Source organism: Bos taurus, chromosome 24 (assembly GCF_002263795.3).
Source record: "Bos taurus isolate L1 Dominette 01449 registration number 42190680 breed Hereford chromosome 24, ARS-UCD2.0, whole genome shotgun sequence".
In the NCBI taxonomy this organism is placed as follows: Eukaryota; Metazoa; Chordata; class Mammalia; order Artiodactyla; family Bovidae; genus Bos; species Bos taurus.
In genome coordinates, this window is record NC_037351.1 from 6,107,593 (window position 1) to 6,126,718 (window position 19,126).

Consider the following 19,126-nt stretch of genomic DNA (forward strand, 5'->3'; position numbering starts at 1 on the left):
GTACTTTCTAGAAGCAGATATTAAAATATTACCAAACTGGTTTTCTGAAAGTTTTCTTCTTTCTTTTAATCCAAGTTCTAGTCTCTTTATATTTCCAGGCTTGTATAATAAGTTCAACAGAGAAGGCAATGGCATCCCACTCCAGTACTCTTGCCTGGAAAATCCCATGGATGGAGGAGCCTGGAAAGCTGCAGTCCATGGGGTAGCTGAGGGTCGGACACGACTGAGCGACTTCACTTTCACTTTTCACTTTCATGCATTGGAGAAGGAAATGGCAACCCACTCCAGTGTTCTTGGCTGGAGAATCCCAGGGACGGAGGAGCCCGGTGGGCTGCTGTCTATGGAGTCACACAGAGTCAGACACGACTGAAGTGACTTAGCAGTAGCAGCAACATAATAAGTTCAAAGATGAAAAGTATAACTTGACTTTCATTTGAGTAAAATAATATCTGTGTGTCTGTAAAAAGAATTGGCAATATCATTAACATTTCCTGATTGAAAACATATTGTGTTTTAAATAACTTACGCAGCGCTCTACATTATCCTCACATCTCCCATTGTAATGCTGTTTAGTATCAATAAGCATCATCAGTTAAAGTTTTGTGTTTGTGTTAGATACCTAATAGACACATCCAGAGATAGTTTTTATAAGAACATCCCCCAATAAGTTAACACATAAAGTAACCATCACGGTACATAAACTTTGCTTCACTCTCTGGGTAGAATTTCTGATTTTCTCCAGACCAGTGACTGGATCATTGCTACCAATTATTTGGCCCTCCTTGTTGTACAATTATGTATCATCCCTTCCACTTATCATGAGACTTGTCTTATCGTCCTGTAGGAAAAGGATATTACACTGCCTTTTGATTTGGGACGTGGTGATGCAATAATCCTAAACACAGCATATATCCTTCAGTCAATGATCCACAAAAAGAAAACCTCTGGAGCCAAGCTGTGTAAGCACAGGAGAGCCGAACAGAGCTGCAGCTGACTCGGAGCCTCTGATAACGTGAGCAGGAAATAAATACTTGTTTTTGAGAGCCATTTAAATAATGGGTTTGCTATTAGCCACTGCTTTCTAATATACCATATTACACAAGGGGAAACAGTTTAAAAACATGAGGCTAAATTCTATGAAATTGAATTGAAACTACTAATATAGATTCACACACACACAAAAAAAAAAATCACTGAAATGACCTAGAAACAAATATTACCCCAGTACGAATGATAACTTCAAGAGCTCAAAGTATAGCTGCTAATATCATTTCCCTGTGTGAGGAAACTGAGTCTGAATAAAGGGTGGGATTCTGGTCAGCAGAATGGAAAGTACAAGGTGAGACTTGTATAAAGTATGTGAAAACATAGGAAAGCTTTATACATTCATCTTGCCTTGCTGCTGCTGCTAAGTCGCTTCAGTCGTGTCCGACTCTGTGCGACCCCATAGACGGCAGCCCACCAGGCTCCCCCGTCCCCGGGATTCTCCAGGCAAGAACACCGGAAGGCAATGATCAGTGAGAATGTGGATAAAAGCAAACACCTGTGCACTGTGGCTGGGACTGTAAAGTGGTACAGCCATTTAGGAAAACAGTGTAGTTTTCTCAAAAAATTAAAAAATAAGAACTGTCTGTTGATCCAGCAATGCCCCTTCTGCTCAAGTAACCAAAGGAAACGCTAAAAGTTATCTGTGTTCCCAAGTTCACTGTAACATTATTCCCAGTAGCCAAGACCCTGACGCTGGGAAAGATTGAAGGCAAAAGAGGAATGGAACCGCAGAGGATGAGATGGTTAGATAGCACTACCGACTCAATAGGCATGATTTGAGCAAACTCTGGGAGATGGTGAAGGATAGGGAAGCCTGGTGTGCTGCAGTCCACGGGGTCACAGAGTCAGACATGACTTAGCTACTGAATAACAGCCAGAGGATATGAAAACAACTGAAGTGTCCACAGACAGTTAAGGATGGATAAAGAAGATGGAGTGTATACATTTATATACATTGGAATAATGTGCAGGCTTACAAAAGCCTGCTGTTTATGACAACATGGGTGAATACGGAAGGCATTACGCTAAGATAAATAAGTCAGGCACAGAAAGACAAATATTTCACGATCTCAATTAGATGTGAAATCTAAGAGTTTAAATTCATAAAAGCAGAGGGTGGAATATTAGCTGCTAGGAGCTGGGGATTAGGGTTAATGGGAGATGTGATCTAAGGTCACAGAGTTTCAGTCATGCAGGATAAGTAAATTCTGGAGATCTGAGGTATGCATGGTGACTACAGTTAATAACACTGTATTACATACTTGAAATTTGCAAAGAGAGTAGACCTTAAATGTTCTCACAACACACACATACCAAAATGCTAATTATATGAGATGCTACAGATGTTAAACAGCATAATTGTGGTAATAATTTCATAATTAGTACATATATCAAACTATTACATTGTATACCTTAAATATACAAAATTATTATTTGTCAACTATGCCTTAATAAAGCTGGAAAAATACATGACATGAGTTGTTCAATTAAAAAAAAGTTTGTGCCAAAAATATAAATCTTTGATAACTTAAACTTGAGAGAAAAATTAAATACAAGTGCAGAGTAGATAAACCATCTATTTCTTTAAGCCAATTAGGAAAATGAGAAAAAAAAACTGGATATTAGATGAAAACTTACTGAAATGAAAGGGTAGATGATAGAAGAGCACATTAACAAGGAAGATGAACAGCATCTCCCCCCCGCCCACTGTTTTATTTGGCTTATTGGGTTGGCAAAAAGTTTATCCGTGTTTTTCAGTAAGATCGTATGGAAAAACCTAAATGAACTTGTTGGCTGACCCAATCTGTGCGCTCATTTGATTGTAAAATCAAAAGATGCATACCTTGTATAAAGTATACAAGTATTATTATAGAATACTTTGTATAATCATTTGATTTTAACAGTAGGAGAACGGCATCATTGTTTTTTGACTTGCCTATGTGTTTCACTCTTATTCTCTGAAATAATCCAAAATCATTAGAAGAAAATAAATAAGCTGGTCAAAGTGAAAGATTTTGCCCAGGGAAGGGATTAAGTTAGAACCTGATGTCCACTGCTGCTTGATTCTAAAGGAACTCTGATTCTTGTAGACCTCCACCCCAGCTTGAAAGTGAAAGTGAAAGTCGCTAAGTCATGCCCAACAGTTTGTGACGCCATGGACTATACAGTCCATGGAATTCTCCAGGCCAGAATACTCGAGTGAGTAGCTGAGTAGCTGTTCCCTTCTCCAGGGATCCCTCCCAACCTAGGGATCGAATCCAGGTCTCCCTCATTGCAGGCGGATTCTTTACCAGGTGAGCCACCAGGGAAGCCCAGCTTATGTTTCTTTTAACTCCCAAGGAAATAGCTACCAAATTTTAAACATGAAGAAGCATGAATTTATTTAAATTACAACATAAAGGGGTGGATCAGTAACACTTGGTGTTAAAAGAGAACAATCTACTGCCAAAGTTGAGGAATATCAATTGGGATTAACTATAGTAAAGTAACCTCTCTTAGGAGTTGAGTCCGTTTTCTAGAATAATTACATTACAAAATCACTATTTCCCAGGGAGGTCTCTAGTTCACATTAAAGCTTTCATTTTCTAGTGCTGTAATTTATTCTCCAAACAGCCTCAGGAAAATTAAATATAGTACAAATGCCTATAATGACCATAAGGATGGAATAAAAATGCAATCAATGAAACCAAATTAGATTTCAGTTTGCAAACAACTGCTCACAGACTGGCTGGACATTTGTTAACTGCTTGGTGAAATTTTGCTTCCGTTTGCATTTCTTTTGTTTGAGTGTCTCTAAATAAGGCTTATTATTAAATAATAATAGACCTACTGATGACCTTTTTGTGCATAACAATAAGCCACCTCGATTAAATACTTTATTGTCAGCTATTATTCACTTACTACAATGGTTTTCATTAGGGATACCAGAAAAATCTTTAATTCATTCACATATATAATTTCTTCACTACTGCATCTCAGATGTAAAATAGCTAATTAAGCTCTCAGTATTTCCTGCTCTGTGAAATTTCTTGGGGGCCTCTGTTTTCAAGTTTTTATTTCATACTAGATTTTGATAATATTTTGACTCTAAGCAACGTATTCGGAGAAGGCAATGGCACCCCACTCCAGTACTCTTGCCTGGAAAATCCCATGGATGGAAGAGCCTGATAGGCTGCAGTCCATAGGGTAGCTAAGAGTCGGACACGACTGAGTGACTTCCCTTTCACTTTTCACTTTCATGCATTGGAGAAGGAAATGGCAACCCACTCCAGTGTTCTTGCCTGGAGAATCCCAGGGACGGGGGAGCCTGGTGGGCTGCTGTCTATGAGGTCGCACAGAGTCAGACACGACTGAAGCGACTTAGCAGCAGCAGCAGCAGCAGCAGCAGCAGCAGCAAGCAAGCAACATATTAAGCTCTACTACTTTTATGGGCTGATTGATTTACTCGAGAACAACAGCAATGACAAGAAAATGTTAAAGCCTTCATTCTCTCAGATTGTCTAAACCAATATTAAAACATTTTCTTACATTGTGCAGTGATAAAGTTTCCTCTGCTTAGGGTCACTGGTTTTAAAAAATACTATGTTTTCAGTTAGATGACTGTTAATGTGCTTTCCTCTGGATCAAGTTGTACTAGAATATTTGTAATTGTGAAAACGCTACCCTTAGCATACATGCATTCTGTGACCTTGATATACCAGACACCCCTGTTTCATTCTTGGATACTTTAAACTTTTCTGAATACAATTAAAAGCTCTTCCTCATAAAAGCCTATGTATGTGCCTAAGTCTCTTCAGTTCTGTTTGACTCTGTGTGATCCCTTGGACTGTAACCCACCAGGCTCCTCTGTCCATGGGATTTTCCAGGCCAGAATACTGGAGAGGGTTGCCATGCCCTCCTGCAGGGGATCTTTCCAATCCAGGGATAGAAGCCATGTGTCTTGGCAGGGAGGTTCTTTACTACTAGGGCCACCTGGAAAGCCCATCTTTTACCATAAATACTACATATTGAACTGCCTCCCTTTCTACTTTAGTATTGAGAGAAGACTTCATTCTGAAATTTGGAGAATCTAGACTCTTGTTTACTATATATTAAATCAAGCTTACTCTCTGTTTGGTGTTCTTAGTCTAATTCCAATTTACTTCTTGGGCTTATAAGCTGAGCAATCACACAGAGCTCCAAGCTCAAAAGGGACCCCAACTTCATATGATGTTCTGCAGTTACCATCTTAAAATTCTTAATAGTTTTTTAGCAAGGACCACACCGAGCCCCAACAATTATTTAGCTGGCCTTGGTCTAATCCCTCACAAATCCTTATCCAGTAAAGAAGTCATTTGATTATACCTTTTAGTATCTTTGTATCTCAGTCACTCTTGTCTGTCTTTTCATATGTACAGTGTGCCTAATTTTGTCACTTCAACTCTACCAATTCTGACGGAAAGGTAAGAATTTGGGTAACAGGCACATGCTTAGACTCTGAGTGGTATGGAACAAAATGGAAACATTTTTCTTATCAAGGACAGGTACCATGTCAGAAGATGCCACTTGCCTCTGAAGATAATAGATCTCTGAATGCAGAATTTCAAAGAACAGCAAGGAGAGAAAAGAAAGCCTTCTTAAGTGAATCATGCAAAGAAATAGAGGAAAATAATAGAATGGGATAGAGGAGAGATCTCTTCAAGAAAATTAGAGATACCAAGGGAATATTTCATGCAAAGATAGGCACAATAAACTACAGAAATGGTAAGGACCTAACAGAAGCAGAAGATAGTAAGAAAAGGTGGCAAGAATACACAGAAGGACTGTATAAAAAAGGTTTCAAAGGATAATAGATCTCATCCCATATTAAATGGGCAAAGATGGTTTCTTTGCACCTTCTTTCTGTTCATATCTTTTGAGAGTGCTTAGAACACAAATCATGGGGCACAGTATATATCTGAAATCTTTCTTAAGATTCTGAATTGGACTTCTCAGTATTAAGCTAGATCTGTAAATGACCGTTGGTATCCAAGCAGATGGTGATGACATAGGAACAGTGGCAGTGATGAGACTGTGGGGGTGATAGAACGAAAGTGGTTTGGATGGTGTGTCCAGAGCTAGTGTATGTCAAACATTGTCTAGCTTTCAAAGACTCAGTCCAAGTTCTACATCAACATTGGAATCCTTCACTGTTTTAAATCAAATAATCATTTCCCTTTAGGATTCACATAATATTTTTATCTTTGCTTCTGTTAGAAACCTGTTTTATGCCATAGGCATGTGCACATGTATGCTCTGTCTCTTCAGTCATGTCCAGCTCTTTCCAGCTCCATGGACTGTAACCATCAGGTCCTCTGTCCATGGGATTCTCCAGACAAGAATGCTAGAGCGGGTAGGCATGGCCTCCCCCAGAGGATCACCCCAGACCAGGGATAAAACTCATGTCTTCTGCATTAGCAGGCAGTTTCTTTACCATAGTACCACCTGGGAAGCCCATTTTACCATATTCTATACTAGTAAAATAATGCTCAAAATTCTCCAAGCCAGGCTTCAGCAATCCGTGAACGATGAACTTCCTGATGTTCAAGCTGGTTTTAGAAAAGGCAGAGGAACCAGAGATCAAATTGCCAACATCCGCTAGATCATCAAAAAAGCAAGAGAGTTCCAGAAAAACATCTATTTCTGCTTTATTGACTATGCCAAAGCCTTTAACTGTGTGGATCACAATAAACTGTGGAAAATTCTGAAAGAGATGGGAATACCAGACCACCTGACCTGCCTCTTGAGAAATCTATATGTAGGTCAGGAAGCAACAGTTAGAACTGAACATGGAACAACAGACTGGTTCCAAATAGGAAAAGGAGTTTGTCAAGGCTGTATACTGTCACCCTGCTTATTTAACTTCTATGCAGAGTACATCATGAAAAACGCTGGGCTAGAAGAAGCACAAGCTGGAATCAAGATTGCCGGGAGAAATATCAATAACCTCAGATATGCAGATGACACCACCCTTATGGCAGAAAGTGAAGAGGAACTAAAAGCCTCTTGATGAAAGTGAAAGTGGAGAGTGAAAAAGTTGTTTAAAGCTCAACATTCAGAAAACGAAGATCATGGCATCTGGTCCCATCACTTCATGGCACATAGATGGAGAAACAGTGGAAACAGTGTCAGATTTTTTTTTGGGGGGGTGCTCCAAAATCACTGAAAATGGTGATTGCCACCATGAAATTAAAAGACACTTATTCCATGGAAGAAAAGTTATGACCAACCTAGATAGCATATTGAAAAGCAGAGACATTACTTTGCCAACAAAGGTCCATCAGTCAAGGCTATGGTTTTTCCAGTAGTCATGTATGGATGTGAGAGTTGGACTGTGAAGAAAGCTGAGTGCCGAAGAACTGATGCTTTTGAACTGTGGTCTTGGAGAAGACTGTTGAGAGTCCCTTGGACTGCAAGGAGATCCAACCTGTCCATTCTAAAGCAGATCAGTCCTGGGTGTTCATTGGAAGGACTGATGCTAAAGCTGAAACTCTAGTACTTTGGCCACCTCATGCGAAGAGTTGACTCATTGGAAAAGACTCTGATGCCGGGAGGGATTGGTGGCAGGAGGAGAAGGGGATGACAGAGGATGAGATGGCTGGATGGCATCATCGACTTGATGGACACGAGTGTGTGAACTCCGGGAGCTGGTGATGGACAGGGAGACCTGGCGTGCTACAATTCATGGGGTCACAAAGAGTTGGATACGGCTGAGTGACTGAACTGAACTGAATGCCCTATATTATTTCATAGACTAAGGTTGAAGGCTTCACAGATTATTCAATAAGTACTGAGATACACATTGCACATGAATGAAAACTTCCTTGACAATCCTCATTATTGAATTATTGAAATAGGTGTCTGTATCTCAGAGTCACCAAGAATGAGGTTTCAACATCAGGAAAGAATTTAAAATGTGTGGCATCCATTAGTTAGCAATAGAATTCCAATTTATCATTATTCCTTAGAGAACTGTATCTGTGATGCATGATAAAATTTTCTAGTAGTAACCTTATATAATTATTGTTGGAAAACATGCCACAATTTAAGAATGGGCCTAATCAGAAAATAAGTTCATGGATTCATGAGTCCAAATTATGATATTGAAATCATTCTGATCATTTATCTGATCCAAACTCTCCCAAAGAGCTCAACTCCACAACTAAAAAGTTACAAAAGAAACCAAGGAATGTTATTTTTAGGCTGCCTATAAAAGTTTTTGAAATTTTATTTCATCATAACTTGGTAAAACGATGGTAGTTAACTTACTTCTAATTGATGTGAATTATTAAGACTAATGCAATAATAATCACATATACATGGAATTTAGAAAGATGGTAATGAAATGCAGTACTTGGATGCAATCTCAAAAACGACAGAATGATCTCTGTTCGTTTCCAAGGCAAACCATTCAATATCACAGTAATCCAAGTCTATGGCCCAACCAGTAATGCTGAAGAAGCTGAAGTTGAACGGTTCTATGAAGATCTACAAGACCTTTTAGAACCAACACCCAAAAGAGATGTCCTTTTCATTATAGGGGACTGGAATGCAAAAGTAGGAAGTCAAGAAACACCTGGAGTAACAGGCAAATTTGGCCTTGGAATATGGAATGAAGCAGGGCAAAGACTAATAGAGTTTTGCCAAGAAAATGCACTGGTCATAGCAAACATCATCTTCCAACAACACAAGAGAAGACTCTACACATGGACATCACCAGATGGCCAACACCGAAATCAGATTGATTATATTCTTTGCAGCCAAAGATGAAGAAGCTCTATACAGTCAACAAAAACAAGACCAGGAGCTGACTGTGACTCAGATCATGAACTCCTTATTTCCAAATTCAGACTTAAATTGAAGAAAGTAGGGAAAACCACTACACCATTCAGGTATGACCTAAATCAAATCCCTTATGATTAAACAATGGCAGTGACAAATAGATTTAAGGGCCTAGATCTGATAGATAGAGTGTCTGATGAACTATGGTATGAGGTTCATGACATTGTACAGGTGACAGGGATCAAGACCATCCCCATGGAAAAGAAATGCAAAAAAGCAAAATATCTGTCTAGGGAGGCCTTACAAATAGCTGTGAAAAGAAGAGAAGTGAAAAGCAAAAGAGAAAAGGAAAGATATAAGCATCTGAATGCAGAGTTCCAAAGAATAGCAAGAAGAGATAAGAAAGCCTTCCTCAGTGATCAGTGCAAAGTAATAGAGGAAAACAACAGAATGGGAAAGACTAGAGATCTCTTCAAGAAAATTAGAGATTCCAAGGGAACATTTCATGCAAAGATGGGCTCGATAAAGGACAGAAATGGTATGGACCTAACAGAAGCAGAAGATATTAAGAAGAGGTGGCAAGAATATATAGAAGAACTGTACAAAAAAGATCTTCACGACCCAGACAATCACGATGGTGTGATCACTCACCTAGAGCCAGACATCCTGGAATGTGAAGTCAAGTGGGCCTTAGAAAGCATCACTACGAACAAAGCTAGTGGAGGTGGTGGAATTCCAGTTGAACTATTCCAAATCCTGAAAGATGATGCTGTGAAAGTGCTGCACTCAGTTTGCCAGCAAATTTGGAAAACTCAGCAGTGGCCACAGGACTGGAAAAGGTCAGTTTTCATTCCAATCCCAAAGAAAGGCAATGCCAAAGAATGCTCAAACTTCGACATAATTGCACTCATCTCACACGCTAGTAAAGAAATGCTCAAAATTCTCCAAGCCAGGCTTCAGCAATCCGTGAACTGTGAACTTCCTGATGTTCAAGCTGGTTTTAGAAAAGGCAGAGGAACCAGAGATCAAATTGCCAACATCCTCTAGATCATCGAAAAAGCAAGAGAGTTCCAATAAAATATATATTTCTGCTTTATTGACCATGCCAAAGCCTTTGACTGTGTGGATGACAATAAACTGTGGACAATTCTGAAAGAGATGGGAATACCAGACTACCTGACCTGCCTTTGAGAAATTTGTATGAAGGTCAGGAAGCAACAGTTAGAACTGGACATGGAACAACAGACTGGTTCCAAATAGGAAAAGGAGTACGTCAAGGCTGTATATTGGCACCCTGCTTATTTAACTTCTATGCAGAGTGCATCATGAGAAACGCTGGGCTGGAAGAAGCACAAGCTGGAATCAAGATTGCCGGGAGAAATCTCAATAACCTCAGATATGCAGATGACACCACCCTTATGGCAGAAAGTGAAGAGGAACTCAAAAGCCTCTTGATGAAAGTGAAAGTAGAGAGTGAAAAAGTTGTCTTAAAGCTCAACATTCAGAAAATGAAGATCATGGCATCCGGTCCCATCACTTCATGGGAAATAGATGGGGAAAAGTGGAAACAGTGTCAGATTTTATTTTATTGGACTCCAAAATCACTACAGATGGTGACTGCAGCCATGAAATTAAAAGATGTTTACTCCTTGGAAGAAAAGTTATGACCAATCTAGATAGCATATTGAAAAGCAGAGCCATTACTTTGCCAACAAAGGTCCATCTAGTCAAGGCTATGGTTTTTCCAGTAGTCATGTATGGATGTGAGAGTTGGACTGTGAAGAAAGGTGAGGGCCGAAGAATTGATGCCTTTGAACTGTGGTGTTGGAGAAGACTCTTGAGAGTCCCTTGGACTGCAAGTTGATCCAACCAGTCCATTCTGAAGGAGATCAGCACTGGGATTTCTTTGGAGGCAATGATGCTAAAGCTGAAACTCCAGTACTTGGGCCACCTCATGCGAAGAGTTGACTCATTGGAAAAGACTCTAATGCTGGGAGGGATTGGGGGCAGGAGGAGAAGGGGACGACAGAGGATGAGATGGCTGGATGGCATCACTGAGTCGATGGACGTGAGTCTGAGTGAACTCCGGGAGTTGGTGACAGGGAGGCCTCGTGTGCTGCCATTCATGGGGTTGCAAAGAGTTGGACACGACTGAGCGACTGAACTGAACTGAACAATAACCCTGTATGCGAGACAGCAAAAGAGACACAGATTATAGAACAGTCTTTTGGACTCTGTGGGAGAGGGAAAGGGTGGGATGATTTGAGAGAATGGCATTGAAACATGTATAATTTCAAACATGAAACGAATCACCAGTCCAGGTTGGATGTGTGATACAGGATGCTTGGGGATGTTGCACTTGAATGACCCGGAGGCATGGTGCGGGGAGGGAGGTGGGAGGGGGGTTCAGGCTGGGGAACACATTTACACCCGTGGCGAATTCATGTTGATGTATGGCAAAACCAATACAATATTGTAAAGTAATTAGCCTCTAATTAAAATAAATAAATTTATATTTTTTAAAAAAGCTATTATCTATTAACTGTAGGTTCCACTTAATTTATTTTAATGAACTTGTTGGGATATGAATATGTAAGATAGGAACATAATCTTTTTACTTTCAATAATTGAGTAAAGGGATGGATGGCTGGTTGGATGCATAGATAGATATACACACAAATGTTTGTTGTATTAAAAAAAATCTAGTCAAATGTAATTATAATCTAATTCATATATTCTCACATTCAATAAGCTTAGAGATTTTTTTTCTACTATGATATTGGATAGTAAATGATACATTTAAATCTTAACCTTAAAGACTTTATAAGAGCTCTAAGTCTCTTACAAATAAATACAGGAATATAAATGACTTAAATACATTGGATGATCATCATATTTCACGTAACAAATGAATTCAACTGCAGGGGAGTCTTGGATGCATTCATTAAAATTGCATTTTCTTTGCTGATGCTAAATGCAAAGTGTTTTATCAACAACACGTAATATGCAAGATTAAAGGAGGACAGATCTGCTCCTTAGGGTGCTTGCAGTGCTGCAGAGTGATCATGTACATTAACAGACTCACCACATTGAAGAAAGTTCATAAACTATGAAGACGCATTTTGTTCAGATGCATACGGATCTTGGGTTGATTCATTAACAGTGTTTTATATACATATGTGTGTGGGTGTGTGGGCATGCGAGCCTATAGAGAAAAGAATCAGATTTCCATGCATTGAAAACCCAAACTCTGTACCGTATAAACATAGCTGTCTTGCTATGCAGCTACCTGCTAGGACAAATAAAACCTGGCTTCAAGTCTGTAACCCTATGACAGAGGACATTTTGACAGGCATCCTTCTCAACATGTAATGAATAAATTCTGATAATTAAAATGGTGACTATAAAGGTCAAGAATTGTAAATTATCTCTACTGCCTAGGAATCCAGGGAATCTAGGCTTGAGTTTATAGCACATTTATTATAAACAAGGAACGCAATGATCCCATTTGAAAAACGTTACCTAATATATTCCTTCTTTGCAAATTTCAGTCTTTTGATATTAATTCAGTTAAAATGCTACAATGCTTTTGCTGAATCTTACACTCTTTTATGCTATATAAATTCTATTTACATTTTTAATATTTTATAACAGCACTTTTCTGGAAACAGATCATGGAAACACCATGTAAACCTGAAAATGAAGTTTAGATTCGAATCAGAAGACATGACACTTGTTGGAGGAGAAAGGATTCACTTTAGGTTATTAGAGAGGGATGACCAAAGTATTTCTTTGAGTTTTTGGTAACAGTACAGAAAAACCGAATGAACTTTTTGGCCAACCCAGTATTATTATTATTCATTCTTGTTTTTTTCACAGATGCTAGAAATGTATCTTTGTTAAGGAAACCAGCAATTTCCTTCTGGGAGGAGAAATGAATTACCTCTCTTATTTTTAAATGCATATAATCTCTTTAGAAATGGTTATGCCAGTTAGACCTGTAAATCTTGTATCAAAGTTACTGAATGATAACGACTTCTAATTGTTTTCTTTTCTCAAAGTTAAAGCATTTTTTTAACAATGTCAACAACATAGAGGCAAGAGAGTGTGACACTTGTATTGCTCTCTCTTTGTGTTGCCCAAGAGAACTACCGGCTTTTCATGATTGATAGTTAAAGTGAAATAGAAATAACTGGCTTAAATTTACATCACAAGAAACAGTGTAGAATGTTTGAGGATGTAAATTGTCCTGTTTGATGTTAAATACTGGTTGAAAGAATATGAAACAGATTTTTAAAAAAGGAAGTAGAAACAGAACTTTTCCTCACAACAGAAACTTAAACCAAAATTGAAAAGGGAATACTAAAAGCAACGCATAAATCTGCATTTCTTTTTATTCACATTGCACAAGAAAGTCATATTCTATAGTATATTGTTGTTATACATTTTCTTTTAAGTCTGTATTATTATCTCAAGGATTAGACATGTGCCTATGAGGTATAAAATTTCATGAAACTAAAATATGTCTTCAGAATAATTCAAGTCATGACTTGAGTAATAACAATATTCAAATACAATTTACACCCTTCTTTTGTATAATTTTGCTTCCCTGGTGACTCAGAGGTTAAAGTGTCTGCCTGGAATGCGGGAGACCTGGGTTCGATCCCTCTGTCGGGAAGATCCCCTGGAGAAGGACATGGCAACCCACTCCAGTACTCTTGCCTGGAGAATCCCATGGAGGGAGGAGCCTGGTAGGCTACAGTCCATGGGGTCACAAAGAGTAGGACAGGACTGAGCGACTTCACTCAGTTCACTTTGTATAATTTTATTAAATGCAGCTGAAAATGAATTTCTGTCACATTGTTCAGGAAATAATTATCAGAAAACATCAGAATTTAAGGGAAATGCTTTGCTAAACACTTGAACATTTAATCCTTTCTTGTAATGTCAAAGCAAAATCAAAGCATCCACTTTAAAGAAGTCACATCATCTACAGAAGAAAATTGCACTTCAAAGTCATCTAGAATAAGTCTAGTCTTTTAAAATTTTGAATGTTAAGTGATCTAATACTGTCTGGCACTTCAAAACAAATGTTAAAAAGGTTATCTTAAAGAACCCGATTTTATAGCAATCTTTGAAGCTACATAGCTCATCAGTGGAAGGAAGGAAGGAGGCCAACTGAGACGTTGCATTCACAGAGGATACTAAAATCCTTTTTAGTTGTTATTCTTTTTTTTTTTTCTAATTTTATTTTATTTTTAAACTTTACATAATTGTATTAGTTTTGCCAAATATCAAAATGAATCCGCCACAGGTATACATGTGTTCCCCATCCCGATATTCTTAAACTGTGTTTCTTATGTTCGATTTTTCTTAAAAAAATTTTTATCATTATCCACCTGCATATTAAAATAATATGCCTGTCTTATCTGTTAATAACTGTGAATTAGATATGATATTATGAAAAATCTCTTGCTAATGCCTATACAACTGATTGGATGAAATTAAAGAGATTTGCTCTTTAATAGTAAATAACAGCAATGTCAAAGCTCTGATGTCATTTTTTAACTGTTTTCTTAAAGTATAATTTCTCTATTACTTCTCAAGTACCAAAGAATATTTTGTCTGGTAAATATTTAGCTCAAACTGTTTAACTCACTCCAGAATATGCTTCATACTGACTTTAAGATACTAATTTTGTGTTTTAGAAAAACACAATGACACAAAAAGTGAGTTCTAAGAAAAAAGAATCAAAAAGGTTGAAATGTTCTTATTTTCTATTTGACTCCTCTGGTTTGGGGCCATTTACAGAAAAGTCTTTCTTCTATATAACTGAACATAGTATTTTAAGAAAATACAGGGAAGAGGCTGACTTTGATACATCCAGCTGAATATCTGGAAAGAATATACCAAGAGTGAATATTAATGGAATATTCTACCAATGACATGGTGTGTTTTTGAGATGAAGCCATTTGGAGGAATTAAGACAGGAGACTAGTTTAAAAAGGCAAGCATTACTCAAGTTAAAAGAGCATAATGAGCGAAGAAGAAGGAACTATTTCTCTTTAATGTGAAACCTCACAAAATCACACATGCTTATGTATCCCAGTTCAAACAGATAAATTTATCAGATCAGATCAGATCAGATCAGTTGCTCAGTCGTGTCCGACTCTTTGCGACCCCATGAATTGCAGCACGCCAGGCCTCCCTGTCCATCACCAACTCCCGGAGTAACAAGGGCTCAGTTGGTAAAGAATCCACCTGCAATGCAGGAGACCCCGGTTCAATTCCTGGGTCAGGAAGATCTGCTGGAGAAGGGATAGGCTACCCACTCCAGTATTCCTGGGCTTCCCTTGTGGTTCAGCTGGTAAAGAATCGCCTGCAATGAGGGAGACCTGGGTTCGATCCCTGGGTCGGGAAGATCCCCTGGAAAAGGGAAAGGCTACCCACTCCAGAATTCTGGCCTGAAGAATTCCATGGGGTTGCAAAGAGTCAGGCACAACTGAGCAACTTTCACTTTCATAATAACAAGATCACAAGCCACATGTCATGTTGCTTGTAATCTTAGACTAATACTTTTAAAGTTGAATCCCCGAATGAAATATGTGTTAGGTAAGAAAAATACTTTTATTTTCAATATTTTTAAAAACTAAATTCTACCCTTAAGATCACTTCAACTAAGGTGTTGAGTTTTAGCTCAAAGTCTATTGCTTATAACTAATTAATAGGTCTGGGAGCAGACAGGTGGAATCATACTGTATTATTACTGTTGATAAACTGGAGAATTTGACCCAATCTACATCCAGACTTCTTACTACTTTCCTCTACTATTAAATTCATCTACTCTGTTTGCAGGAGAAATGACTACTAATGCTATAATAATCTATAAAAGGGGGAATATAAAGCAGAGAGACAGAGAGAAAGAATGAGGACAAAGAACACATAATCAGTCCACATACTGGGTTTCAGAAGAAGGGAAGGTAATTAAGATATTGCTTCTCAATAATGTGTTGGAATTATTATTTCATGACCAAGGTTTGAAATCTGAAAAGAAAATAATATCCCCACTGAAGAGGATATAAAAATTACATATTTTCCAAGGGTCAAAGGAAAAAACAAATCAAATGATAATACTTGAATTCAAATTCCATGACCAAAAAAAATGCTTAAACACCAAGTTTTCTACCTTCTATATTTTGTAGAAACTATAATGATAAGACGGAAAGTAACATTATAAAATACTAGTGGCATGCAAAAATCAGATGACATTCAAACAGGAAGCAGTGTACTGAAGACTTTATAAATCTGGAGACATTAACCTTTAATTTTAAACTGAATGAATTCTTATACATATTCTTTTATTGAGGTATAGCTGACATAGAACATTATATTAGTTTCAGGTATACCACATAATGACTTGATATTTGCATCTACTGCAAAGTGATCACCACGATAATCAAATTAATGTCCATCATTATTCATTAATAGAAAGAAAAGAAAGTGAAAGTGAAGTCACTCAGTCGTGTCTGACTCTTTGCCACCCCGTGGACAGTAGCCTACCAGGTTCCTCCGCCCATGGGATTTTCCAGGCAAGAATACTGGAGTGGGTTGCCATTTCCTTTTCTAGGAGATCTTCCCAACCCAGGGCCTCAGTCTATTGCATTATTTTGTGGTTTTTCAACATTTTCCCTAATTTAGAAAGTCACTCTGTACTTGCACCGGCGGGCCTCGTTTTATTGTCTTTCACTTTATTGTGCTTCACAGATATTGAGGTTTTTTGGGTTTTTTTTTTGTTTGTTTGTTTGTTTGCAAATTGAAAGTTTGTGGCAACCCTGTGTCTAGCATGTCTACGGGCAGCATTTTTTCCAACAGCATTTGCCCACTCCATGCATCTGTGTCACATTTTCGTAATCCTCACAACATTTCCAACTATTTCATTATTATTGTATCTGCTCTAGTGATCTGCGATCAGCGGTCTTTCATGTTACTTTTAATTTTTCAGGGCAGCCATAAAGCACACTCATGGGAGACAGTGCACTTATCCAACAAATGTTACATGCATTCCCCCTGCTCCACCAGCCAGGCCTCTCCCGTCTCTCCACCTCTCCTCTGGCCTCCCTGCGACCTGAGACACAACAATACTGAGATGAGAACCGTTAATAGCCCTTTAATAGCCTCTCACTTTAAATCAAAAGCTGTAAAAGATCCAGCTTAGTTAGGAAGGAGGTCAAAAGCTGACACAGGTTGAAAGCTAGACCTCCTGCAGCAAACAGTTAGCCAATTTGAAACTGCAGAGGAAAAGTTCTTGAAGGAAAGTAAAGATGCTACTCCAGTGAATACACAAATGATAAGCAAGTAAAACAGCCTTATTATCAATATGCAGAAAGTGTTGGGGGTTCTGGATAGAAGATCAAAGCAGCTACAACATCTCCTTAAGCCAAAGCCTAACCCAGAGCAAGGCCCTAACTCTCTTCAGTTCTATGGAGGCTGAGAGAGGTGAGGAAGCTGGGAGGAAAATTTGAATTCAGCAGAGGGTGGTTTATGAGACTTAAGGACAGAAGCCTTCTCCATAACAGGAAAGTGCAAGGTGAAGCAGCAAGAGCTGATGTAGAAGCTGCAGCAAGCTATCCAGAAGATCCAGCTCAGATCATTAATGAAGGTGGCTACAGTAAAGAAGAGGCTTTTAATGTAGAGGAAACAGTCTTTTATTGGAAGAAGATGCCATCTAAGACTTTCAAAGTCTAGAGTGGAGATGTCATTGCTTGCATTCAAATCTTCAAAGGACAGGCTGACTTTCTTGTTAGGGACTAATGCAACTGGTGACTTTAAGCTGAAGCAGATGCTCACCTCCCATTTCAAAAAATTCCTAGAACCATTACAAATTATGCTAAATGTACTCCGCCTGTGTGCTATCAGTGGAAAAACAAAGCCTGAATGATAGCATATCTGTAGCTAACGTGAGACCTACTGCTTAGGGAAAAAAAAGATTAAAAATATTACTACTCATCGGCAATGCACTTGGTCTCCAGAGTTATGATGGCGATGAACAGTGAGATTAATATTTTCCAGCTTGCTGACAGCATCTATTCTGCAGCCCATGGATCAAAGGAGTAATTTTTACTTTTGAGAATTATATTTTGTAAGGTTACTGCGGTCATAAATGGTTATTCTACTGATGGATCTGATCAAAGCAAATTAAAAACCTTCTGGAAAGGATTGATCATTCTAAATGCCATGAAAAGCTTTCATGATTCATGGGAAGAGGTCAAAGTAGCCACATACACAGGAGTTTGGAAGAAGTTGATTCCAGCTCTTGTGGATGGCTTTGAGGAGCTCAAGACTTCAGTGGAGGAAGAAACTGCAGGTGTGGTGGAAACAGCAAGAGAACTAGGGTTACAAGTAGATCCTGAAGGTGTGAGTGAATGGCTGCCATCTCAGGGAAAAATAACTTGAATGGACACCTAATTGCATCTCATGGAGGAGCAAAGAAAGTGCTTTCTAGACATGGAATCTAATCCTGGTGAAGATGCTATGAAGATCGTTACAATGACACCAGAGAATTTAGAATATTAGATAAACCTAGTTAATAAAGCAGCAGCAGGGTTTGAGAGGCTTGACTCTGATTTCTGAAAGAAGAATACTGTCGGTTTCAAATAACAGCACCTTGCTCATGAAAGGCCGAGTCAATCAACGGCGCAAAATTCATTATTGTCTTATTTAAAGAAACTGCCACATCCACCCTGACCTTCAGCAACCACCCTCCCACCCCCAGTCAGTAAGCAGCCAACATCATCAAGGCAGACAGTCCATCAGCAAAAAGACTATGACATGCTAAGGCTAAGTTGATGATTGGCATTTTTAGCAATAGAATATATTAAAATTAAGGAATGTACATTGTTTTAGACACAACACTCTTGAATACTTAATAGACTAGAGTGTTTATATTCCCTTTCACATGAAATGGGAACCAAATGGGGATAAAAGTGTGATTTGCTTTATTGCGATATTTTATTTGCAGAGTTCTGGAACCAAGCCTGCAGTATCTCAGGTTTGCCTGTAATATCCTCATTCTCTATTGCATGAGATGAAATCTAAAAGGGGAAGATGACTCTAAAAGGGGAACAGAGTATTTAAAAGAAAGAGCCAGACAGCATTTCCTCCAATTTCAAATTTTCACAATTAATTTAGAGATTTTCTAGAAGAAAAAAAAAAATCAATGTAAATTTTTTAAAAAGTGGATACCATCCCCTTGTCTGCCAGGAAATATTAGTGTTCACTC